Here is a 27710-nt window from a genome sequence, read left to right as displayed (position 1 = left end):
AAGAGTGCTAAACTGGGGGAAGGCCAACTATAGCAATCTCGGCAAGAGCTGGGGAACGTGGATTGGGAACAGCTGTTTGAAGGGAAATCCGCATTTGATATGTGGAAGGCTTTTGAAGAGAGGTTAATTATTGTTCAGGAGAGATATGTTCCTGTGAAAATTATGGATAGAAATGGCAAGGTTAGGAAACCATGGATGACAAGTGATATTGTGAGACTAGCTAAAAGGAAAAAGAATGTGTACATAATGTCTCTGCAAATGAAGATAGAGGAAGCCTTGGAAGAATATTGTAAAGGTAGGACCAATCTGAAATGAGGAACTAAGAGGGCGAAAAGGGGTCATGAGATATACTTACGAGCAGGATTAAGGAAAACGTCAAAGCTTTTTGGTCATATATAACAAACAAGAGGTTAGCGAGATTAAGGGTTGACCCACTCAAGGACAAAGCAGGAAAGATATGCTTGGAAGCAGAGAAATCGGGAGAGATTCTTAATGTGTACTTTGCATCGGTATGGAGAGGGGCATGGTGGATGTTGAGGTTCGGGATAGATCTTTGATTGCTCTTGGTCAAGTCTGCGTAAGGAGGGAGGAAGTGTTGTGAGGTCCAAAAGACATTAAGATGGACAAGTCCCCAGGTCTGGATGGGATCTACCCCAGGTTACTGAGGGAAGCGAGAGAGGAATTAGCTGAGATTTTAATAGATATTTTTGCAGCTTCCTTGAACACGGGGGAGGTACTTGGGGAATGGAGAATTGCTAATGGCGTCTCCTTTATTAAGGAATAATTCATGTAATAACAGACCTGTGAGTGTGACGTCAGTGGTAGGGAAGCTACTGGAGAAGATACTGAGGAATAGGATATATACCCATTTGGAATAAAATGACTTCTCAGTGCTAGGTAGCATGATTTTGTGCAGGTAAGGTAATGGTTTACAAACTTAATAGAATTGTTTGAAGAGGTGACAAAGTTGATTGATGAGGGAAGGGACATAGATGTCATACAGATGGACTTGAGTAAAGCGTTTGATAAATTTCCCCATTGGCTGATGACGAAGGTGAAGTTGTATGGGTGTTCTTGCTAGATGGATGGAGATCTGGTTCGGCAACAGGAGACACAGAGTAATGATGGAAGGGAGCTTCTCAAAATGGACGTCTGTGACCAGTGGTGCCCCACAGGGGCTCTTGCTGGGACCATTGTTTTTTGTGGTATACATAAATGATTTGGAGGAAGGTGTAGCTTGTTTCATTAGCATGTTTGCAGGTGACACTAAAATTGGTGGAGTAGCAGACAGTGAAGGGGACTGTCCGAGAATAGAGCAGAATATAAATAGATTGGGGAGAAAGGTAGTGAAATGACAGATGGAGTTCAATCTGGACAAATGTGAGGAGATGCATTTTGGACAATCCAATTCAAGAGTGAACTATGCAGTAAATAGAAAACAAACGTATTGGGGAAAATTGAGGTACAGAGACATCGAGGTGTCTAGGTCCATTGTTCCCTGAAGATGGCAAGGCAAATCAGTAGAGTGGTCAAGAAGGTGTACGACATGGTTTCCTTCATTAGACCTAGTACTGAATATAAGAGTTTGCAGGTTGTGTTACAGATGTATAAGACTTTAGTTCAGCCACATTTAGAATACTGCATACAGTCTGGTCGCCACACGAGCAAAACGATGTGGATGCTTTGGAGAGGGTGCAGAGGAGGTTCACCAGAATGTTTTTTGGTATGGAGGGTGCCAGCCATGAAGAGAGATTGAACAAATTAGGATAATTTTCATTAGATAGACGGTGGTTGAGGGGTAACTTGATCCTTGGATGGCGAGGGATATTGAGGCTCTGGTAAGGACAATAAAGAAGGCATATATTGGGTTTAAGATATCGGGCTTAAGTCAATCCTTAGATGACTACACAAAATGTAGACGCACCCTGAAGAGGGGAATCAGAAGCCCTAAAAAGGGCATGACATGGATCTCTCAGAAAAGGTGAAAGAGGTTCTCTAGCCATATTAAGAGTAGAAACGTGACTCAGGACATAATAGGTCCCCTTACAGATGAGCATGGCCGTCCTCATGTGGAATCACCAGGAGGTGGGGGGAATTATTGAATGAATACTTCTCCTCCATGTTTACTCAGGAGTAAATGATGCATACTAAGGAAATAAGGAAAACAAGTGGGAATGTTTTGGCCCGCATACATATTACCAGAGTGGAGGTATTTGCTACCTTTAATCACAATAAGGTGTATAAATCCCCTGGGCAAGAACATGTCCATCCTCGGATGTCATGGGAGGCTAGGAAAGAAATTGCAGAGGCCCTTGCACAGATTTTTGCTTCATCGTTTGCCACTGGAGTGGTTTCATTGCTTAAGAAAGGTAGCAAAGACAAGCCAGGGAGTTCTTCGTCAGTGAGCAGAAGATAGGTGTTAGGCAAGTTGTTGGAGATGATACTGAGAGACAGGATGGAACAACATTTGGAAATTCAAGGTCTGATTAGAAATAGTCAGCATGGATTTGTGTGCAGGAAATCATGTCAGAAAAAACGTTTAAATTGTTTCAGAGATAACCGTGAGAATAGATAAGGGTAGGACAATGGATGATCTGTATACGGACTGTAGTAAGACTATTGACAATGTCCCATACGGCAAGTTAGTCAGTGAGTTTAGGTGACATGGGCTCCAGGGAGAGCTAGCTAATTGAATTCAAAATTGGCTCGATGGTAAGAAGCAGAGGGTGGTGTTGAAGATTGTTTCTCAGACTGGAGGTCTGAAATTAATGGTGTGCCACAAGTGTCGGTGCTGAGACCTTTGTTATTTGTTATTTGCATAGATGTTCTGAATGTGAATCTACAAGGCATGATGAGGGCCATAAGACATAGAAGCAGAAATTGAAATATTCAGCTCATCGAGTCTGCTCCGCTATTCAGTCATGGTTCATAAGTATCTGAGCCCTATTTTTCTGCTTCTCGCCACAACCCTTGATCCCCTTGACAATCAAGAATTTGTCTATCTTAGTCTTATATATACTCATTAACCTGGCCTCCACAGCCTTCTGTGGCATTGAAGTCCATGGATTCACCCCTCACTGGCTGAAGAAGTTTCTCTTTATCTCCGATCTAAAAGCTGTTCCTTTTACTCTGTGTCTGTGTCCTCGGGTCCTAGTCTATTCTACCAATGGAAACATATTCACAACATCTATTCTGTTCAGACTATTCATTATTCGGTATGTTTCAATTAGATCTCCCCTCATTCTTCTAAAATCCATTAAGCAAAGATCCAGAGTCCTCAAAGGTTCCTCGTATGTCAAACTTTTCATTCCTGGGACCATTCTCGTGAAATTCCTCTGAACACGTTCCAAGGCCCGTACATCTGTTCTGAGATAAGGGGGCCCAAAACTGCGCAACATACTCCAAACACACCCAAGAAGGTTACTAGATTTATGGATGATACAAAATTAGGAGGTATTGTTGATAGCGATGAACGTTATCAGAAATCATAGAGGGATTTTAATTTGATGGGGAAGTGAGCTGAGGATTGGCAACTGCAATTAAATATAGAAAAGTCGGAGGTGTTACACTTTGGAAAGTAAAAGAAAGATAGCGCTAATACAGTAAATAGTCAGGTTTTGAGGAGTGTTGTGGAACAGAGGGACCTCAGATCACAAGTGCATACTTCACTGGAAGAGGAATCACGTGTCGAAAGGGCGGTGAAGATGGCATTTAGACTGCTGGCCTTCATCGATCAAAGCATTGAATATAGGAGTTGGGACATTATTCTAAAATGCTGTCAGCCGTTGGTGTGGCCACACTTGGAGTATTGTGTACAGTTTTGGTCACCCTGTTAACCTGAAAAGAGTGCAAAGAAGTTTGACAAGGATGTAGTAGTTATGAAAACTGCACCTACAGCTACAGCACAGGGATTACCTATTTCATTAAGAACAATGAAGACAGTCGCTTTGTCTTGGCTGAAAAAAATAATATCCGGGTTTGGTATAGATAATGGAGGGGGCTTCCCAATATGAAGCAGACCTGTCTTTGTGACTACCCTGAATGTATTGGTAGTCCATTACTGCAAAATATGGTCGCACTGGGCTCTTAGGGTGAAAGTTGTTCAATAAAAAGTGGTGGGTCTTTCAGTAAGAGATGTGATTGTTGTCGCAGACTGGTTCCTTCCAACCCACAATTGAGAAGATGGAGGTGCTATTACGGGTCTCATAGTAAGGTGTGTGCCATTATCAATATCACAAAGAGCCTGAATACCCACAATAACAGAGACACACTCCTCCAGTAGGTATATGCATGAGATGCGAGTACTTTGGACCAAGGCACATGGAATAAACATAGTCGCATTCACTTAAGTGCATCCCCATCCTAGATTAGACTACTTACAGTGTGGAAACAGGCCCTTCGGCCCAACAAGTCCACACCGACCCGCCGAAGCGCAACCCACCCATACCCCTTACCTTACACTACGGGCAATTTAGCATGGCCAATTCACCTGACCTGCACATCTTTGGACTGTGGGAGGAAACCGGAGCACCCGGAGGAAACCCACGCAGACACGGGGAGAATGTGCAAACTCCACACAGTCAGTCGCCTGAGGCGGGAATTGAACCCAGGTCCCTGGCGCTGTGAGGCAGCAGTGCTAACCACTGTGCCACCGTGCCACCTGTACAGTTGCAACAAATTGGATAGACTTCCCGGGCTTATTATAGGAATTCCACAGGCTAGCAGGTGGGGAAAAGTAATAATCAAAGGAAAGAGTATATCCAATAAATGCCTAACACGTATTCCATACTCCGTAGTTGGGATTCAGGAGGGGGAAAGGGGTCAAAGAGCCCTTTGCTGATGTGAGGGCGTAACAGACCACTTCATGCTGGCTGAATATTTTATGATGACTTTGTGAAAGCAAATTGTTAGTGAAGGACGACATTTCCCCGTTTGCTTTTGTGACGTGCCAATTTAAGCCTGTTTGAGTAGAGGCAACGCTTACCAGGAACACCAAAAGGACAACTGAAAACAAACTGGCACAAAACACCTTGACAGGGTAAAGGCCATTGAGACTTGTTCTGTGAATGTACTGTCCGATCTTCTTGGTGCAGTTGACCATTGCTGCAGTCATTCTTGGTAACATTCCATGCATCAAAGGAATCAGTTTCTCGGGCACGTAAGGACACCTTTTCAGCTTAAACACTACACAGTTTCTGGTTGCTCAGGATCACACCGGTAAACAGCCCCCTCTTCAGCACGAATCCCGGTGGCAACGAGTCCACACAACAGACTAAGTTCTATCTTAATCATAATGGTTGTTCTGCATTAAGGATCAGGGTATGTAAAACAGAAGAATATTTACGAATCGGAACATGCAGCTATATCATAGTAGACTAGTTTGTTACAAACTGATTCCGGTTTGTCTTCAAATTCCCATCATCTCCATCTCCATCATCACCACCACCACAATCCACCTCACCACACACTCCGACCCCGGAAGGGGCTCATCTAATGACCTTGGAATGATGAAGGTGAACCCAGGCGGAATGCCCGGCGACCTTTACAGCAGTCAAACTGGTGTGGAAACCCTGGAAGGGCCCTTGCCATTGAGATTGGAGGCTGCAGCTTGTGCAAATCATGATGAGAATAAAAGAGTTAGGAGATTCAACAGCTGGGATATTGTTGAGGGAGGGGGGCTTCTCATGAGTAGCACAGACCTTAGAGTGAAGATCTCCCAAAACTTTGGTCAAAGAAAGAACACAGGAGGACATATCCTTAGTCATGTGTTTGAAAGGAATAGAGGAGGAAGCATCATCCCAAGGCGAGAGGAAGCTCGACCTCGGATATTTCAGCTGGGGACAAGCGAGATTTCCCCACAAGAGTTCCTTGTAGGTGGAACAATAACACCACCCTAACCCAGGAAAGACCTGTTTCAGAAGTCTATTTGGCAAGTTTAGTTTTCAGACTCTGGTCACCATGCACCACGAGCCCTGCAGCCTGTGGGCAATAAGCACAATGAAGTTGGTGGTGGATCCCAAAATGAGAGCATAATCCCTCATTAATATCTCCAATGAAATTGAGGTCATTGTCAAAATGTGGAAAAAAAGCAAATACCAAAGCAGGTAATAATCTCCTTGAGTAAAATATTTACAACAATTTTAGCAGTAGCGTTGAAGTGGGGTAAGCTTCAACCCATCAAGGAGAAAAAATCAACAATGACCAAAACATACTTGCAGTGCTGACAACTTTGCAACTCAATGAAGTCTTTAAGCTTCTTTTGCAGTTGGCATTAGTTTGTCAGAGGTCGACCCATACTTGTCAGAGAACATAGAACATAGAAAGTACAGCACAGAACAGGCCCTTTGACCCACGATGTTGTGCCGAGATTTAATCCTAATGTAAAATATAGCAACAACCTACGCACCCCTCAACTAACTGCTATCCATGTGCATGTCCAGCAGTCGCTTAAATGTCCCCAATGACTCTGCTTCCACCAATACCTCTGGTAACGCATTTCATGCATTCACAACTCTCTGTGTCAAAAGAAACTACCTCTGACATCTACTTTATACCTTCCTCCTAACATCTTCAAAGAATGAGTTCTCGAACCAGTCAATCCTGACCTGGGGAAAATCCTCTGGTGTTTACTCTATCTATTCCTCTCTTTATTTTGTACACCTCTACCAGGTCTCCTCTCTTCCTCCTTCCCTCCAGAAAAAAAAAAAGTTCCGAGCCTATTCAACCTTTCTTCATAAGGCAAGCCCTCCAGTCCAAGCAGCATCCTGATAAACCTTCTTTGCACCCTCTCCCAAGCCTCTGTATCTTTCCTATAGTAGGGTGACCAGAATGGACACAATATTCCAAGTATTGACTCACCAGGGACATGTAGAGCTGCAGCAAAACTCCTCGGCGCTTAACCTCTATCCTCCATTAATAAATGTCAAAATACCATATGCTTTCTTAACAACCTTATCCACTTGTGTGAAAACTTTGAGGGATCTATGTATTTGCACACCCCGATCCTTCTGTTCTTCCACACGGCCAAGAATCCTGTCTTTAATCCTATATAGGCCTGCGAGACTCCACTCAACACTGTTGTCCAGGCAGAATACTTTCCATCTAGAGCAACTCTCTGCCTTTTGTCAGCCAGCCAATTCTTTGTATATCTGTTGAATGCCTGGAAACAGAATGTTGATGGAAGGTTGTCTGTCTATGTCTGACTAATGGTTGGTGACAGGGTGGTAGTGCAGGTTTGTGGGTATTTTCTGTATATACCTGCTTAATGACAGGAGACAGACTGGGATGGTCGAAGTTTGTGTTTATTTCTGTGTATATCTGCTCAATGGAAGGAGATCAGGATGGTGATGGAGGGTTGTATGTGTGTTTCTGTGTATGTCTGTTTAATGGCAGGAGATAGGGTTGTTGCGGAGGGGTGTGTGTCTGATTTTGTGTCTATCTATTTAAGGGCTGGAGACAGGGTGGTAGTAGAGGGTTGTGCGTGTGTATTTCTGTGTATATCTGCTCAATGACAGAAGAACATGGTGGTGGAGGAGGGTTGTGTGTGTATTTCTGTGTATATCTGATTGATAACAGGAGACAGGGTGGTTGTGGAGGTTTGTGCCTGTGTTTCTCTGTGTATGTGCTTAATGGCAGGAGACAGGGTGGTGGTGTGTGCGTTTCTGTGTATATCTGTTCAATGGCAGGAGACAGGGTGGTCATGGAGTGTTGTGTGTGTGTTATATCTGCTTAATGGCAGGAGGAACGTTGTTCATGGAATGTTATGCGTGTGTGTGTGTGTTTCTGCATATATCTATTTAATGGCTGGAGACAGGGTGGTAGTGGAGGGTTTTGTATGTTTGTGCGTTTTTGTGTATACCTGTTTAAGGGCAGTGGGCAGGGTGTTCGTGGAAGGTTGTGTGTGTGTATTTCTGTGTATAATTGCTTGATGGCAGGAGACAGGGTGTGAAGGAGGTTTGAGTGCGTGTGTGTGTATGTTTCTGCGAATATGTGCTTAATGGCACGAGACAGTTTGGTGTGTGTATGTTATTGTGTATATCTGTCCAATGGCAGGAGCAGGGTGTTCATGGAGTGTGGCGTGTGTGTGTGTTTCTGCGTATATCCTTGTAATGGTAGGAGACAGGGTGGTGGTGGAGGGTAGATGTCTGTGCTTCTGTGTCTAAGTGCTAACTGGTAGGAGACAGGGTGGTGCTGGAGGGCTGTGTGTGTGTATGTTTCTGTGTATATTTATTAAATAGCAGGAGACAGGGTGGTGGTCGTGGAAGGTTGGGTGTGTGCGTTTTTTCCTGTGTTTGTCTGTTTAATGTTGGTGTTAGGGTGGTGGTGCAGGGATGTGTATGTTTTTTTGTATGTATCTGCTTAATGACAGGAGACAGACTAGTGGTGGTGGAGTGTGTTGTGTGTGTCTGTTTCTGTGTATGGCTGATTAATTGCAGAAAACAGGCTGGCGGTGGAGCGTTCTATATGCATGTGTGCTTCTGTGTATATCTGTTTAAGGGCAGGATACAGGGTGGTGGTAGAATGTTGTGTGCATTTTGCTGTGTATATCTGTTTTAAAGGCTGGAGACAGTGTGGTGGTGGAGGGTTGTGCGTGTGTGTTTCTGTGTATATCTGATTAATGGCAGGAAAGAAGGTGGTGGTCGAGGGATGTAAGTGTGTGTTTGTGTATATAATCTGCTTAATGGCAGGAGACAGGGTGGTGATGGAGGGTATCGTGTCTGTGTTTCTGTGTTTATGTGCTTACTGGCAGGAGACAGGATGGTGGTGGAAGGTTGTGTATGCATGCGCGTTTCTGCGTATATCTGCTTAAGGTAAGTAGGCAGGGTGTTCATAGAACATAGACCATAGATCATTACATTGCAGTACAGGCCCTTCGGCCCTTGATGTTGCGCCGACCTGTCATACCACTCTGAAGCCTATCTAACCTATACTATTCCATGTACGTCGATATGCTTGTCCAATGACGATTTAAATGTACTTAAAGTTGGCGAATCTACTAACATTGCTGGCAAAGCATTCCATACCCCTACTACTCTCTGAGTAAAGAAACTACTTCAGACATTTGTCCTATATCTGTCACCCCGCAATGTAAAGCTATGCCCCCTTGTGCTCGCCGTCACCATACTTGGAAAAAGGGTTTCCCTGTCCACCCTATCTAACCCTATGATTATCTTATCTGTCTCTATTAAGTCACCTCTCAACCTTCTTCTCTCCAACGGAAACAGCCTCAAGTCCGTCAGACTTTCCTCAGAAGACCTTCCCTTCATACCAGGCAACATCCTATTAAATCTCCTCTGCACACTTTCCAAAGCTTTCGCAACCTTCTTATAATGCGGTGACCAGAACTGTACACAATATTCCAAGTGCGGCCGCACCAGAGTATTGTACAGCTGTGGCATAACCTAATAATTCCTGAATTCTATCCCTCTATTAAAAAAAGATAAATCACTGTATGCCTTCTTAACAATACAGTCAACCTGGATGGAAACTTTCAAGGATCTGTGTCCCTGCACACCGAGATCTCTCTGCTCATCTACACTACCAAGAATCTTACCATTAGCCTAATGCTTTGCATTCCGGTTACTCCGACCAAAGTGAATCACCTCACACTTGTCCGCATTAAAATCCATTTTTCACCTCTCAGCCCAGCTCTGCAGCTTATCTATGTCTCTCTGTAACCTACAACATCTTTCGTCACGATCCACAACTCCACCGACCTTAGTGTCATCTGCGAATTTACTATCCCACCCTTCTACTCCATCGTCTAGGTCGTTTATAAAAATGACGAACAGCAGTGGACACAACACCGACCCTTGAGGCACATCACTAGTAACTGCACTGCAGGATGAACATTTCCCATCAACCACCACTCTCTGTTTCCTTTCAGCAAGCCAATTACTGATCCAAACTGCTATAACTCCCACAATCCCATTCCTCCGCATTTTGTACAATAGCCTACTGTAGGGAACCTTATCAAACACGTTGCTGAAATTCATATACACCACCTCAATCGGTTTACTCTCATCCAACTGTTTAGTCACTTTCTCAAATACCTCAATACGGTTTGTGAGGCACGACCCATCCTTCTCAAAACTGTGCGGACTATCCATAATCAAATTATTATTTTCCAGTTGATAATAAATCCTATCTCTTTTAACCTTTTCCAACACTTTACAAACAACTGAAGTAAGGCTCCCTGGTCTATAATTACCAGGGTTGTCTCTACTCCCCTTCTTGAATGGGGAACCACAATTGCTATCCTCCAGTCTCCTAGCACTATTCGTGTAGACAATAACGATTTAAAGATCAATGCCAAAGCTCGGCAATCTCCTCCCTGGCTTCCCAGAGGTTCCTAGGATAAACCCCATCCGGTCCAGGGGACTTATCTACTTTCACACTCTGCAAGATTTCAAATACCTCGTCCTTGTGAATCTCAATCCCACCTAGTCCAGTTTCTCTTCGGCAACATTGTCGTTTTCAGGAGTGAATACCGTCGAGAAATATTAATTTAGTGCTTCCCCTATCTCCTCTGACTACTCACACAACTTCCCGTTTATCCTTGATTGGACGTAATCTTACTCTTGTCATTCTTTTATTACTTAGATACCTATAGAAAGCCTTAGGGTTTACCCTGATCCTATCCGCCAACAGCTTCTCATGTCTCCTCCTGGCTCTTCTGAGCACTCTCTTTCGATCTTTTCTGGCTACCTTATAACGCTCAAGCGCCCTGAGTCTTCACATCTCATCCTAACATAACCCTCTCTCTTCCTCTTGAGCAGAGATTCCACGTCCTTCGTAAACCCTTCGTAAACAGGGTCCTGCCTGTTGACAGGTACATACTTATCTAGGACACTCAGGAGCTTTTCATTGAATGAGCTCCACATTCCTAATATGTCCATCCCCTGCAGGTTCCTTCCCCATCCTACGGTTCCTAAATCTTGCCTAATCGCATCGTAACTGCCATTCCCCCAGCTATAAATTTCGTGAAAGGTTTTGTGTGTGTGTGTGTGTGTCTGTGTGTGTGTGTGTGTATTTCCGTGTATAACTATTTGATGAGAGGAGACGGGGTGTTCAAGGAGGTTTGAGTGAGTGACTGTGTGTGTGTGAGTGTGCTTCTGTGTGAATGTGTTTCTGTGTATATGTGGTTAATGGCACGAGACAGTTTGGTGTGTGTGTGTGTTTGTATATTTCCGTGTATAACTATTTGATGAGAGGAGACGGGGTGTTCAAGGAGATTTGAGTGAGTGACTGTGTGTGTGTGTGTGTGTGTGTGTGTGTTTCTGTGTGAATGTGTTTCTGTGTATATGTGGTTAATGGCACGAGACAGTTTGGTGTGTGTGTGTTTGTGTATATCTGACCAATGGCAGGAGGCAGGGTGTTCATGGAGGGTTGCGTGTGCTTGTGTGCATGTGTCAGTTTTTGCTTATATCTGTTTCATGGCAGGGGACAGGGTGGTGGTGGAGGGTTGTACATGTGTGGTTCTGTGTATATTTGATTAACGGCAGGAAACAGAGTGACGGTCGAGGGATGTGTGTGTTGGTTTCTGTATCTATCTGTTTAATGTCAAGAGGCAGTTTGATTCTGGTGGGTTGTGTGTGCGTGTGTTTCTGTGTCTATCTATTTAAGGGCTAGAGACAGAGTGGTGTTGGAGGGTACTATGTCTGTGTTTCTGTGTATAACTATTTACTGGCAGGTTGCAAGTTGGTGGTGGAGGGTTGTGTATGTGTGTTTCTGTGTATTTGTGCTTAAAGGCTGGAGACATGGTGGTGTGTGTGTGTGTTTCTGTGTATATCTATTCAATGGCAGGAGACTGGGTGGTGTTGGAGGGTAGACTGTATTTGTTTCTGTGTCTATGTGCTTACTGGCAGGAGTCAGGGTGGTGGTGGAGGGTTGTGTATGTATGTGTGTTTCAATGTTTATCTGTTTAAGGTCAGAAGGTAGGGTGTTCGTGGAAGGTTGTATATGTGTTTCTGTCTATATCTGTTTACTGGCAGGAGACAAGGTGGTGGTCGAGGGTGATGTGTGCGTATTTCTGTGTATATCTGTTTAATTGCGGGAGACAGGCTGATGGTGGAGGTTTATGTGTGTGTTTCTGTGTATACCTGTTTAATTGCAGGAGACAGGGTGCTGGTGGAGGGCGGTATGCGTTTGTTCTGATTATATCTGTTTCATGGCAGGAGACATGGTGGTGGTTGAGGGTTGTGTTTGTGTTTCTGTGTTTGTCTGCTTAATGGCAGGCAACAAGATGTTGGTCAGGGGTTTTGTGTCTCTGTGTGCGTTTCTACGTCCATCTGATTAATGGCAGAAAATAATTTGATGGTTAACAGTTGTGTGTTTATGTATTTCTATGTATATCTGTTTAATGGCAGGGAACAGGGTTGTGGTGGAGGGTTGTGTGTTTGTGTGTGTTTCTGTGCTTGTCTGTTTAATGACATGAGACAGGGTGATGGTGTTGAGATGTGTTTGTGTTTCGGTTTATATCTGTTGAATCGCCGGAGAGTGTGTGATAGTGGAGAGTTGTATGTGTGTGTGTGTTTATATGTATATTTCATTAATGGCAGCAAACATGGTGGTGGTGGAGGGTTCTGTTTGTGTGTGTGTTTCTGTGTATATCTGTTTAGTGGCAGGAGGCAGGGTAGTGGTGGAGTGTAATATGCGTGTTTGTGTGAAAATCTGCTAAATGGCAGGAAATAAGGTGATGGTGGAGGGTTGTTTGTGTGTTTCTGCATATACCGGTTTAATGCCGGGTGACAGGGTGGTAGTGGAGGTTTGCGCGTGTGTTTCTGTGTACATCTGATCGATGGCAGAAAACAACTTGGTAGTGTAATGTCGTGTGTGTGTGTTTCTGTGTATATCTCTTTACTTGCAGGAGACAGGATGGTAGTGAAAGGTTGTGTGTGTGTTTCTGTGTATAATTGATTTATGGAATCTAACAGGGTGGTGGTGGGTTCTCTATGTGTGTGTTTCTGGTTTTATTTGTTTAATTGCAGGAGACAGGTTGGTGGTGGAAGCTGGTATGTGTTTGTTTCTGAGTACACCTGTTTCATGGCAGGAGACATGATGGCGGTTGATGGTTGTGCGTGTCTGTCTGTGCATATCTGCTTAATGGCAGAAAACAATGTGGTGGCGTGCCGTTGTGTGTGTATTTCTATGTATATCTGTTTAATGGCAGGAGACAGGGTTGTGGTGGAGGGTGCTGTGTGTGTGTTTCTGCGTATATCTGTTTAATGATTGGCGAGAGAGTGGTCGTGGTGGTGTGTGTGTGTTTTTGTGTATATCTGTTTAATGACATGAGACAGTGTGGTGGAGGATTGCCCGGATGTTTCTGTAAATATCCATTTAATTGCAGGAGACAGGGTGGTTTTGGAGGTTGGTGAGTGTGTGTTTCTGTATATAACTGTGTAATGAATGTAGACAGGATGGTTGTGGAGGTTGTGTGTGTGTTTCTGTGTATATCTGCTTAATGACAGGAAACAACTTGGTGGTCAATGGTTGTGTGTGCGTGTGTGTTTCTGTGTATGTATGTTTAATAGCAGGAGACAGGGTGGTGGAGGAGCGTGGTGTGTCTGTGTGTTTGTGTGTATATATGTTTAAATGCAGGAGACAGGGTGGTGTTGGAGGAATGGGTGCGCATGTTTTGGTGTATACCTGTTTACTGACAGGAGACCGGGTGGTGCCGGAGGGTTGTCTATATGTTTCTGTAAATATCTGTTTAATTGCTTAATGACAGGAAACAAATTGCTGTTGAAGGTGTGTGTGTGTGTAGATCTGTGTAATGGCAGGACACAGGATGGTCGTGGAGGGTTGCATGTATGTGTTTCTGTTTATGTCTGTTTAATGGCAGGAGACAGTGTGGTCGTGAATGATTGTGTGTGTGTTTCTGTGTATATCTGTTTAATCACAGGAGACAAGGTAGTCATGAAGTGTTTTGTGTGTGTGTTTCTGTTATATTTGTTTCATGGCAGGAGACAGGAAGGTGGTTTAGAGTTTTGTGTGTGTTTCTGTGTATATCTGTTTAGTGTGTGTGTGTTTGTGTGTGTGTGTGTGTGTGTGTGTGTGTGTGTGTGTGTGTGTGTGTGTGTGTGTGTGTGTGTGTGTGTGTGTGTGTGTGTGTGTGTGTGTGTTTCTGTGTATAGCTGCTTAATAGCGGGAGACAACATGGTAGTGGAGGGTTGTGTTGTGTGTTTCAGTATATATCTGATTAATGGCAGGAAACAGAGTTTTGGTGGAGTGTTTTGTGTGTGTGTGTTTTTGTGTATATCTATTTAATTGAAGGAGACAGCGTGATGATGGAGGGTTGTGTGTGTGTTTCTGTGTATATCTGTTTAATGGCAGGAGACAGGCTGGTGATCGAGGGTTTTGTGTATGCATTTCTGTGTATATCTGCTCATTGGCACGAGAACAGGTGGTGGTGGAGGGTTGGGTGTGTGTGTTTTCTTTTTCCTGTGCATGTCTGTTTAATGGTAGTTGATAAGGTGGTGGTGCAGGTTTGTGTGCGTTTTTCTGTATATGTCTGCTTAATGACAGGAGACAGACTGGTGTTCGTGGAGCGTTGTGTGTGTGTTTCTGTGTATAGCTGATAAATGCAGGAAACAGAGTGGTGGTGGAGAGTTCTGTATTTGTCTGTGTTTCGGTGTATTTCTGTTTAAGGGCTGTGGACAGGGTAGAGGTCGAGGGTTTGTGTGCATGTATTTCGGTTTATATCTGCTCAATGGCAGGAGAACAGGGTGGTGTTGGAGAGTTGTGTGTGCGTTTCTGTATATAACTGATTAATGACTTGAGACAGGGTGGTGCTGAAGATATGCGTGCATGTTTCTGTCTATATCTGTTTATTTGCAGGAGACAGGGTGGTGGAGGAGGATGGTGCGTGCGTTTATGTGTATATATATTTACTTGCAGGAGACAGGGTGGTGGTGGAGGGATTTGTGTATGTGTTGTTTTGTGTATCTGTTTATGGGTAGGAAACAGGGTGGTCGTGGAGGTTTGTGTGCACGTGTTTCTGGTAGATCTGTTTAAGGGCTGAAGACAGGGTAGTGGTGGAGGGTTGTGTGTGTGTATTTCTGTATATCTCTGCTCAATGGCAGGAGAACAAGGTGGTGTTGGAGGATTGTGTGCGTGTTTCTGTGTATATCTGGATATTGGCAGGAGAAAGGGTGGTGGTCGAGGGTTGTGTGTGTGTATTTCTGCATATACCTGCTCAATGGCAAGAGAACAAGGTGGTGTTGGAGGTTTGTGCGTGGGTAGGATGTTCGTGGAAGGTTGTATGTGTGTTTCTGTGTATATCTGTTTAATGGCAGGAGGCAGGGTGGTAGTCGAGGGTAATGCGTGTGTATTTCTGTGTATATCTGCCCAATGGCAGGAGACAGGGTGGTCTTGGAGGGTTGTGTGAGTGTGCATTTCTGTTGATATCTATTTAAGGGCTGGAGACAGATTGGTGGAGGTGTAGCATCTTGAGTGTGTGTTCCTGTGTATATCTGATTAAAGGCAGGAAACACGGTGATGGTGGAGGGATGTGTGTGTGTTTCAGTGCATTTCTGTTTAATGACAGGCGACAGGGTTGTTGGAGGAATAGGTGTGCGTGTTTCTGTGCATATCTGTTTAATAACAAGAGACGGGTGGTGGTGGAGGGTTGTCTATATGTTTCTGTAAATATCTGTTTAATTGCTTAATGACAGGAAACAAATTGCTGTTGAAGGGTTGTGTGTGTGTGTGTGTGTGTGTGTGTGTGGGTGTGCACGTGTGTGTGTGTCTGTGTATGTCTGTTTAATGGCAGAAAACAATGTGGTGGTGGAGGGTTGTGTGTGTATTTCTGTGTATGTCTGTTTAATGGCAGGAGTCAGGGCGTTGGTGTCGAGATGTGTGTGTTTCTGTTCATATCTGTTTAATCACCGGAGAGTGTGTGATTGGGGAGGTGCGTGTGTGTTTATGTGTCTATGTGATTAATGGCAGCAAACAGGCTGGTGGTGGAGGGTTCTGTATGTGTGCGTGTTTCTGTGTATATCTGTTTAATAGCAGGAGAGAGTGGTGATGGAGAATTGTGTGTGTATGTCTGCGTGTACCTGTTTAATAGCAGGAGGCAGGGTGGTGATGGAGGGTTGTGTGCGTATTTCTGTGTGTACCTGTTTAATAACAGGAGGCAAGGTGGTGATGGAGGGTTGTGTGCGTATTTCTGTGTGTACCTGTTTAATAGCAGGAGGCAGGGTGCTCGTGGGTTGTTGTGTGCGTGTGTTTCTGTATACATCTATTTAAGGGATGGTGAAAGGTTGGTGGTAGGGGATACTGTGTGTGTGTTTCTGTGTATAACTGTTTATTGACAGGAGATAGTGTGGTGGAGGAGAGATGTGTTGTTTTTCTGTCTATAACTGTTTAATGACAGGAGACAGGGTGGTACTTGAAATATGTGTGCATGCTTCTGGACATATCGGTTTAATTGAAGGACACGATGTTGGAGGAGGCTGGTGTGTGTGTGTTTCGGCGTAAATCTATTTAATGGCAAGGGACAATGTTGTGGTGGAATGTAGAGTGTCTGTGTTTCTGTGTCTATGTGCTTACTGGCAGGAAACAGGGTGGTGGTGGAGGGTTGTGTATGTATGACCGTTTCTGTGTGTATCTGTTTAAGGGTAGTAGGCAGGGTGTTCGTGGAAGGTTGTATGTGTATTTCTGTGTAAATCTGTTTAATGACAGGAGACCGGTGGTGCTCGAGGGTTGTGTGTGTGCATTTCTGTGTATATCTGCTCAGTGGCAGGAGACAGGGTGGTGATGGAGGGTTGTGTGCATGTTTCTGTGTATATCTATTTAAGTGCTGGGGACAGGGTGGTGGTGTAGTGATATGTGTGTGTTTCATTGCATATCTGTTTACTTATACGAGACAAGGGGGTGGTAGAGCGATGTATGGGTCTGTTTCTGTGGTGGGGGGTTGGGTATGTGTGTGTTTCAGTGCATATCAGTTTAATGACGGGGACAGGGTGGTGGGTGGAGGGTGGTGTGCGCGTGTTTCTGTGTACATCTGTTTAATCTTAGGAGACAGGGTGGTGCTGGTGGGTTGTGTGTTTGTGTTCCTGTGTATATCTGTTTAATGACAGGAGACAGGGTGGTGGTGGAGGGTTGTCTGCATGTCTCTGTAAATTTCTGTTTAATAGCAGGAGACATCGTGGTGGTGGAGGATGGTGAGTGTGTTTTTCTGCCAGAGACCGGGTGGTGCTGGAGTTTGTGTGCGTATTTCTGTATGTATCTGTTTAATTGCAGGAGACAGGGTGGTCGTGGAGGGTTGTGTGTGTGTTTCTGTGTATATCTGTTTAATCGGAGGAGACAGTGTGGTGATGGAGGGTTGTGTGTGTTTGTGTTCCTGTGTATATCTGTTTAATGACAGGAGTCCGGATGGTGGTGGAGGATGGTGAGCGTGTGTTTCTGTGTATAACTGTTTAATGGCCGGAGACAGGGTGGTGCTGGAGTTTGTGTGTTATTTCTGTATGTATCTGTTTAATTGCAGGAGACATAGTGAGCGTGGAGGGTTGTGTGTGTGTTTCTGTGTATATCTGTTTCATGACGGGAAACAAATTGGGTGTCAAGGGTTGTGCATGTGTGTGTGTTCCTGGGTATATCTGTTTAATGGCAGAAAACAATGTGGTGGTGAAGGGTTGTGTGCATGTATTTCTGTGTATGTCTGTTTAATGGCAGGGGACAGGGTGTTGGTGTCGGGATGTGTGTGTGTGTTTCTGTTTATCCCTGCTTAATCGCTGGAGAGAGAGAGAGTGTGTGTATGTGTGTGTTTCTGTGTATATCTGCTTAATAGTAGGAGACAACGTGATGGTGGAGGGTTGAGTTGTGTGTTTCAGTGTATATCTGATTAATGGCAGGTAACAAGGTTTTGATGGAGAATTGTGTGTGTGTTTTTGTGTATATCTGTTTAATGGAAGGTGACAGCGTGATGTTGGAGGGTTGTGTGTGTGTGTTTCTGCATATATTTGTTTAATGGCAGGAGACAGGGTGGTGGTGGTGGGAATATGTGCGTGTTTCTGTGTATATATGCTTAATTGCAGGAGACAGGTTAGTAATGGAGGGTTGTGTGTGTGTGTGCGTGTTTCAGTGCATATCTGTTTAATGACGGGGACAGGGTGGGGATGGAGGGTTGTCTGTATATTTCTGTAAATTTCTGTTTAATAGCTTGGTGGTGGAGAATGGTGAGTGTGTGTTTCAGTGTATAACTATCTGATGGCCGGAGACAGGGTGGTGCTGGGTTTTTTTGTGTGTATTTCTGTATGTATCTGCTTAATTGCAAGAGACAGTGGGGTCGTGGAGAGCTTTGTGTGTGTGTGTGTGTGTGTATGTGTTTCTATGTATATCTGCTTAATGCCAGGGGACAGGGTGATGGTGTCGAGATGTGTGTGCGTTTCTATTTATACCTGCTTAATTGCTGGAGAGAGAGAGTGTGTGTGCATGTGTGTGTGTGTGTGTGTGGTTCTGTATATATCTGTGTAATGGCAGCAGACAGGATGATCGTGGAGGCTTGTGTGTGTGTGTTCCTGTGTATATCTATTTAATGGAAGGAGACAGAGGTGGTTTAGCTTTGTGTGTGTTTCTGTGTATATCTGTTCTTGACAGGTGGCAGGGTGTTAGTGGAGGGTTGTGTTTGTGTGTTTCTGTGTACATCTGCTTAATGGCAGAAAACAATGTGGTGGTGGAGGGTTGTGTTGTGTGTTTCAGTATATATCTGATTAATGGCAGGAAACAGGGTGTGGTGGAGGGTTTTGTGTGTGTGTTTCTGCATGTATTTGTTTTATGGCAGGAGACAGGGTGGTGGTGGAAGGTTGTGTGTTTGTGTTTCTGTGTATATCTGTTTAATAACAGGAGACAGGTTTTAGTGCAGGTTGGTGTGTATGTATTTCTGCATATCCCTGTTTAATGGTGGGAAGCAGGGCGGCGATGGAGGGTTGTGTGTGTGTGTTTTATGTGTATATCTGTTTACTGGCAGAAAACAATGTAGTGGTGAAGGGTTGTGTGTGTGTGATTCTGGGTATGTCTGTTTAATGGCAGGAAACAAATTGGGTGTCAAGGGTTGTGTGTGCGTGTGTGTTTGTGTGCGTGTGTGTGTGTTTCCGTGCATATCTGTTAAATGGCAGAAAACAATGTGGTGGTGAAGGGTTGTGTGTGTGTGTTTCTGTGTATGTCAGTTTAATGGCAGGAGTCAGGGGGATGGTGTCGAGATGTGTGTGTGTTTCTGTTATTCCTGTTTAATTGGCAGAGAGTGTGTGATGGTGGACCATTGTGTGTGTGAGCGTGTGTGTGTGTTTCTGTGTAGTTCTGTGTAATGGCAGGAGACCAGATGGTCGTGGAGGGTTGTACGTATGTGTTTCTGTTTATATCTGTTTCATGGCAGGAGAAAGTGTGGTCGTGGATGATTGTGTGTGTGTGTGTTCCTGTGTATTTCTGTTTAATCACAGGACACAAGGCGGACATGGAGTGTTTTGTGTGTGTGTTTCTGTTATATTTGTTTCATGGCAGGAGACAGGAAGGTGGTTTAGAGTTTTGTTTGTATTTCTGTGTGTATCTGTTTATTGACCGTATTTAGGGTGTTAGTGGAGGGTTGTGTGTGTGTGTGTGTTTGTGTGTGTGCATGCGTGTGTGTGCTTCTGTGTATATCTGCTTAATAGCGGGAGACAACATGGTGGTGGAGGGTTGTATTGTGTGTTTCATTGTATATTTGACTAATGGCAGGGAACAGAGTTTTGGTGGAGGGTTGTGCGTGTGTGTTTCTGTGTATATCTATTTAATTGAAGGAGACAGCGTGCTGATGGAGGGTTGTGTGTGTTTTTCTGCACATATCTGTTTAATGGCAGGAGACAGGCTAGTGGTGGAAGGTTATGTGCTTGTGTTTCTGTCAATAACTGTTTAATAACAACAGACAGATATTGTTGCAGGTTGGTGTGAATGTGTTTCTGTGTATCCCTGTTTAATGACTTGAGACAGGGTGGCGATGGATGGTTGTGTGCATGTGTGTTTTATTTATATATCAGTAGAATTGCAGGAGACAGCGTGTTGTTAGAGGGTTGTCTGTGTCCATTGCTGTGTATTTCTGTTTAATGGCAGGAGACAGAGTGGTAGAGTGGCATTGTGTGTGTGTGTTTCTGTATATACCTGATCAATAGCAGGAAACAACTTGGTGGTGTAGGGTTGTGTGTGTGTATGTTTCTGTGTATGCCGTTTTACTGACAGGAGACTAAGTGGTGGTGCAGGGTGGTTTGTCTGTGTTTCTGTGTATATCTGTTGTGGTTCTGTTCACTGAGCTTGGAAGTTACGTTGCAGACGTTTAGTCCCCTCTCTAGGTGACATCCTCAGTGCTTGGTAACCTCCTGTGAAGCCCTTGTGATGTTTCCTCAAGCTTTTATAGTGGTTTGTCTCTGCTGCTTCCGGTTGTCAGTTCCAGCTGTCCGCTGCAGTGGCCGGTATATTGAGTCCAAGTCGATGTGTTTGTTGATATAATCTGTAGATGAGTGCCATGCCTCTAGGAATTCCCTGGCTGTTCTCTGTTTGGCTTGTCCTATAATAGTAGTGTTGTCCCAGTCGAACTCATGTTGCTTGTCATCTGCGTGTGATTCTACTAAGAATAACTGGTCGTGTCGTTTCGTGGTTACTTGATGTTCATGGATACGGATCATTAGCTGTCTCCCTGTTTGTCCTATGTAGTGTTTTGTGCAGTGCTTGCATGGACTCCATCAAGTCACATTTCAAATATCATTTTAATCCACGTGCTCAGACATTAATGAAACATCTCTGTGGGATGTGAACCTTTAGGCTCAGAGGTCAGGGCACTACCACCGCTCAACAATAGCCCCTAAAGCTGCAACATGATTCTCTTGTGTGTTTGTTCAACAGCTTTCTTTGAACATACCGTGACACACCCCCACAACAGAGTTAAGATCATCTGTTCCAGAGCAAGTGACACTACCACAAGTTCATGGAAGGGAATCGAATCCAGAGCTCTGCCCAAGGGACAGGGGTGCTAACCACCATACAAGACTTAAACCATGCCCAGATTTTAAGTGTCAGTTTTCAGCTCTATATGGATTTATTACATTCTGATTAACATTACTGAAAAACACAGGCAACAGTTCTCATTGTTAAACAAATAAAAGGTATCAGCCTCAACTATAGGATGATGAGTGCACGTGCTCTGCCAAGCAACTTCTTTAATAGCTTGGCTATGATTTCCAGCTTAAATGGCTATTATCTGTAATCTGCAATATTAGGGTAAGAAATCTTGCAGAAACACTCTGCAATGTGAGGGATCTTGAATAGATATCAATACTGAAACACTAGGGAAAATGAAAGAGCACAATTTCTGGCCAAAAACACTGGCCACTATTTCCAACCTTTGACATGTGGCTTCCCTCTTCCTGAAATTATTATGTGATGCAAGGCATCGGTTTACTTTCCAGCCCCTCCTTACCCTCTCCTCCCTCTGCTTGCACAAAGCAAATCAAGCTCTTGGTCTTTGGGAAACTCAAGGCCTGTGTTTGTAGGCCTTCTGGAGAGGGGAGGGTCTTTTAAATCTGAAGCAGAAGGGTGAGGGGGCAGTAATATCACGCACTGAGTTTAACTTGGATAAATGCGAGGTATTGCATTTTGGTAAAATAAAAAGCGGGGGCTTATGCAATTAATAATAGTGCGTTGGTAGTGTTGTAGAAAAGAGGGACCCACAAGTGACGATCGAATTTACAGAAGTTTGTGGCACTTATAGACAAGCTGTTTAAGGTTGCTTCATTGCTCAGACATTTGGGATAAGAAATTTAGAAGTCATGTTGAGATTGTGCAGGACATTGATGAAGCCTCTTCTGCAGTACTGTGTGAAGTTCTGTTATTGGAAGGAGATTATTCAGCTGAAAGGGAATCAGATGAGATATACCAGGATGTCACCAGGAACACCTCATCTTCTGCCTCGGGAACCGACGAACACACTGCATAAACATTGGACTCACTAATTTTCAAATATCCCCTTGAGGACCCAGATCCCAAATCCAACCTTGCGACTCAGATCCGACCTCTGGTGGGAACTACCTGTCCATCTTCCTTCCCACCGATCCGCTCCAACTTCCCACCGACCTATCATTATCACCTCCTAGCTTCGCCCACCAACACCAAACTTTCCCCCAGCCTCACCCCCACCACCCATTTATCTCTCAGCCCCTTTGCCGCTTCGCAGTTCTGAAGAAGTGCTCTGCCGGAAACGTTTACTCTCTTGCTCCTCAGATACTGCCTGACCTTCTGTGCCTTCTCCACTATCATGCTTTATCTACACTGGATTCTCCAACATCTGGAGTCCCCATTATCTCTTGGGTACAATTCTCTGTTAACATATCAATGCCGTCTGTCTGTTATAACCCCACGCTGACTTAGGTACATATTGTCTCCACATCATGGCCTATAAAAGTTCTCTCAATCTCTTATTGATATTGTCATGCCTCAGCAGTAGTTACAGGGTCTATGTTTCCATTTATAAGCAGAGACGCATGTTGGTGTTCCTATAAACCTCTGGCATTACTTTCATATCCAATGTAGACACACAATTATCTACCATACTCAACATTCGTTCCCTCAGTCAGCCTCGCATATCTAATCCAGACTGTGTAAATGTTAATCATCATTTTGAATTTTAATAAAATAATATTGAATTGAAAGGCGTTGGCTGCAGCTATTTGTTCAGTGACTGTGATTGATGTCAGTCTCCGTGGACCCTAAATGTGTCACTGGAGGTCTTGCCTCTTTTATTAATTAAGGATTCAGTTCAGTATGTTATCCCATAGTATGTGTGGGAGCATCGCCGACAGTACTAACAGGGATCAGCAGCTCCAGAGAGACAGGGAGGAGATATCACAATCTGAGAACATTAGACTGGAATGATCCAACAATGAACAGGAGTTTTTCCACTCGTCTTTACTTGCTTTCCAAACCTTTGGTACCATTAGTATGGAGGATCTATGATGTACTGATTGTTATTCAAGCTGGTTACTATCCCATCCTCGCTATAGTTGGTGTGCCTGGTAAGTCATTCTAACTGTCTATTAAAGCAGGTTTAACTGAATTGTTGTTCATGTTATTGAAATTAGGAAAGGTGGAAGTCATTGTTTTCAGCTCTAATGAAAAATCCCATTCCTTAGAAATTATAATGAGGAAATTACTACTTTCAAATGACTCACCAATATGCGAGGAGAAACTCTAAAAGTTCATAATCCTTCTAGCCATGCACAGATCGATATCTCCATATCCTCCCCATTCTCTTATTCAGTCCAATATCACCATCATGATACTCCAACTCCTCCTCAGCCACAGTGCACCTTCTGAGTAAACCATCATTTGAGCCTCTGTTAAATCCGGAATAACCTGCTTCAAGCCCCTTCTAACCGCATGTCAATCACAAAATAATTGCACTTGAAATATTTAACTTGTTCTCTGCACAGAAACTGTCTGACGGGAAGATAATTCATGGTGCTCAAGTCATTGAATCATGATCTAGAGCCACAGAATAATAATCTGTTAATATGAATGAAATTGTTGGCATTGAAGTGAAACCACCATCATTAAGTATAAAAAGCCCATCTGCTTGCCTCATGTCCTTTAGTGAAGGCAATGGGTCATCCTTCCCTGATCAGGTCTCTGTGCGACTGTAAACCCACAGCAATGTGTTTTACTCTTTACTGTCCGGTGGAATAGCTGAACCAGCCACTCAGTTCAAGATAGGCATAACATGTTGGCCTGACCTATGAGGGAAGAATAGTTTCCCATGTTCCTACAGCTCATTTCCATTCAGGTGGGTGACTATTCGTTAGTTCAAGTGCATTCTTCTTAGCCTTTTCTCTGAGTGTGATGTTCATCTCCCGTAGCACCTCTGGTGTTGGCTGTGTTGATGCTCACATATAGATGTAAGGAACTTTTAAATTCCACGTCAGTCGCAGTGTAGCGAGAAGGAAAGGCTTTTTACGCCACAGGAAAGAAACGGAGATGTCTCAGTGAGGAACAGGAATTATTGTGATCAACCCTGAGAGTGTTGTTGAGGCAGTCTTGGAAAATTGTGGACAGATTTTCTTTCCCTTTTAAGAAATAATCGTCCTGCCACAAAGAGAGTGCAAAGGTTTTTCACCAGACTAATCCCGGGGATGGTGGTAAAATGAGGGCTGAATGAAGATTAATCTTTAGCGCTGTGAGAGAATTGAAACTTAAGGGGAATGGACGTCTTCATGATATTCTAAACAGATATCCTGGGCCTGATGGCATTTACCCCAGGATCCTATGGGAAGCTAGGGAGGAGATTGCAGAGACATTGGCCTGGATTTTTATGTCGTCATTGTCAACGGGAATAGTACCAGAGGACTGGAGGATAGCGAATGTGGTCCCATTGTTCAAGAAAGGGAGTAGGGATAGCCCTAGTAACTATAGGCCAGTGAGTCTGACTTCAGGGGTGGGCAAAGTCTTAGAGAGAATGGTAAGGGATAAGATTTATGAACATCTGGATAGGAATAACGTGATCAGGGATAGCCAGCATGGTTTTGTGAAGGGCAGGTCGTGCCTCACAAACCTTATTGAGTTCTTTGAGAAGGTGACTAAGGAAGTGGATGAGGGTAAAGCAGTAGATGTTGTGTATATGGATTTTAGTAAGGCGTTCGATAAGGTTCCCCATGGTAGGCTAATGCTAAAACTTCGGAGGTATGGCATTGAGGATACATTAGAGGTTTGGATTAGGAATTGGCTGGCTGGAAGGAGACAGAGGGTAGTAGTTGATGGATTATGTTCATCTTGGAGCGCAGTTACTAGCGGTGTACCACAAGGATCTGTTTTGGGACCATTGCTTTTTGTTATCTTTATAAATGATCTAGAGGAAGGACTTGAAAGCTGGGTAAGCAAGTTTGCGGATGACACAAAAGTCGGTGGAGTTGTGGATAGTGAGGAAGGAAGTGGTAGGTTACAGCGGGATATAGATAAGTTGCAGAGCTGGGCGGAAATGTGGCAAATGGAATTCAATGTAGCTAAGTGCGAAGTCGTTCACTTTGGTAGGAATAACAAGATGATGGATTACTGGGCTAATGGTAGGCTACTTGGTAGTGTGGATGAGCAGAGGGATCTTGGTGTCTATGTACACAGATCTCTGAAAGTTGCCACCCAGGTAAATAGTGCTGTGAGGAAGGCATATGGTGCACTGGGCTTTATTGGCAGAGGAATTGAGTTCCGGAGTCCTGAGGTCATGTTGCAGTTGTATAAGACTCTGGTGAGGCCTCATCTGGAGTATTGTGTGCAGTTTTGGTCGCCATACTATAGGAAGGATGTGGAAGCTTTAGAACGAGTGCAGAGGAGGTTTACCAGGATGTTGCCTGGAATGGTAGGAAAATCTTATGAGGAAAGGCTGAGGCACTTGGGGCTGTTCTCATTGGAGAAGAGAAGGTTTAGGGGAGATCTGATAGAAGTGTATCAGATGATTAGGGGTTTAGATAGTGTAGATACTAAGAACCTTTTACCGCTAATGGAGTCAGGTGTTACTAGGGGACATAGCTTTAAATTAAGGGGTGGTAGGTATAGGACAGATGTTAGGGGTAGATTCTTCACACAGCGGGTTGTGAGTTCATGGAATGCCCTGCCCGTATCAGTGGTGAACTCTCCTTCTTTATGGTCATTTAAGCGGGCATTGGATAGGCATTTGGAAGTTATTGGGCTAGTATAGGTTAGGTAGGATTCGGTCGGCGCAACATCGAGGGCCGAAGGGCCTGTACTGCGCTGTATCCTTCTATGTTCTATGTTCTATGTTCTATATTGATACGGTGATAACATCCATGGCTTGATTTTACTCGGGTTACAAGACCTTCTGAGGACGTTCCCCTCACCCCACCCCCACTCCCTATATCGATAGAGAGAGAGATAGAGAGAGAGAGAGAGAGAGAGAGAGAGAGAGAGGGTCAGAATTTGAATATAGTGCATTTGGTGTGTGATCCTACATAAACATCACGTTATCCAAAATCCTGACAGCAGCCACAATGCCTTCATTCTAAAACAGTTAACTATTCCCTTCATCTTCTTACTTCCATGGAGAACATGGGTCTGTCTATTCAGGGATGGAAGATGCCTCTCTGAGACTTGATCCAAAACATCTGGCTTCCCTCCTCACTGCCAGCAAACCACGTTAAAGTAGCAGACGTTCCACCAGCAATGGACCCACGAGGAACCTCGTCCAGCCATCCATGAGTGCAGTCCCTGCTCCATTGGTTTGTTGTATTGGAGCATCAGCGACACCCTCCTGTTCATGTATAACAATCTCATAGGGCAGAATAGCCTCCTCCAGGTCCCATGAAACAGGTTCAAGGGTCTGATTGGACTCTACCTGATCTTGTTTAACAGTTCGATGTACTGACCAGACCCCCTCTCTTCCTGTGGAACAAGCAGGAGTATTGAATGGGTTGTCCGTCTCCTTGTTCAATAGTTTTAGTGCGCTGAATGGCTTCCACGTTTCTGTATGTAACCAGCTTGAGATATTGAATGAGCTCCTCTTTTAACTGTGTCTGACGGCACTGTTACATGAATGTGACCGACACTTTAACACCATAAGCCTGAATGCTGTCCGGCATCAGGAGCTGATGGGAGACAAAATATTCTGAACATTGTGTAAACCTCAGTGGCCATCCCCACCTCTGGTCTTATGATGAGGAAAGACATTGGTGAAGCAGCTGAAGATGTTTATGCTGAGGAAGCTACCCTAATGATCTCCTGAAGGAATGTCCTGGGACTGAGATTTTCGGCCCCCAAACAGGCATCTTCCTTTGTGCTCTGAAAGACCGCAGCCAGTGGGGAAGGGAGACCTGGTTCCCATTAAGCTCAAATCAGATGGCGTTTCTGATGACATTCTCAGTCAAATACTGCCTTGATATCAAGGCTATTCACTCTTTGGTGAGCCCCTGTATTACCCTCTTGTTCATAACAATAGATGACTTGGTCTGTGTGAGGAGTGCTTTCCTCTCACAGTGGGTAGTGAATGTCAGGAATTATCTTTTCTCGAGAGCTAGAGGAGCTACATCACTGAAAGTATTTAAAAAGGCTGTAGATGGAGTTTTGACCTGTCAGAGAGCTGAGGGAGTGTGAAGAATTGAACGTTAAAGATGAGTTAATATGAACAGTAGATCGGCCATGATCGTATACAATGGCTTGACTATCCGAACTACCTGATCCTCTTCCTTATGTTCTCATATTCTGTAATTACAAAGTTAATGGTTGTAATTTTCCTGCACGATCTGTTATTGAACGTTGCAATCAGAGAGAACAAAGTTCTTTATGAGTCATCTCTTAATGAGGTCTGGGGACTGAATTCACTGAATCTGGGTCTATACCATGACCAACAAATGAAGCCCAAGTTACAGAGAGGAGACACTCTGTAAAGAGACCAGAGTTGTCTTTCGAACGCAGCCTGGGTTTTGAAGTAACATTTTCCAATCCACATCAAACTATGTGTGACAGCCTGGAGGGAATGAATGAGATCCTGTGTTACTGTGGACCAGGTATTTGGAGCAAGATGCCCCCATCAGCACCAGTGCAGGAGGTTTGAGTGGCTGAATTGAACATAGGAATATAGGACTGAGGAGCAGGATTGGGTCATTAGACACGCTGTCACTGCTCCACAAGACACTAAGATCGTAGCTACTCTGATTATGGTTTCCGCAGCACTTTCCTGTCTGCATATA

Source organism: Hemiscyllium ocellatum, chromosome 46 (genome assembly GCF_020745735.1).
Source record: "Hemiscyllium ocellatum isolate sHemOce1 chromosome 46, sHemOce1.pat.X.cur, whole genome shotgun sequence".
Taxonomy (NCBI): Eukaryota; Metazoa; Chordata; class Chondrichthyes; order Orectolobiformes; family Hemiscylliidae; genus Hemiscyllium; species Hemiscyllium ocellatum.
The sequence above is the reverse complement of the archived record's forward strand: the minus strand, read 5'-3'. Positions refer to the sequence as shown.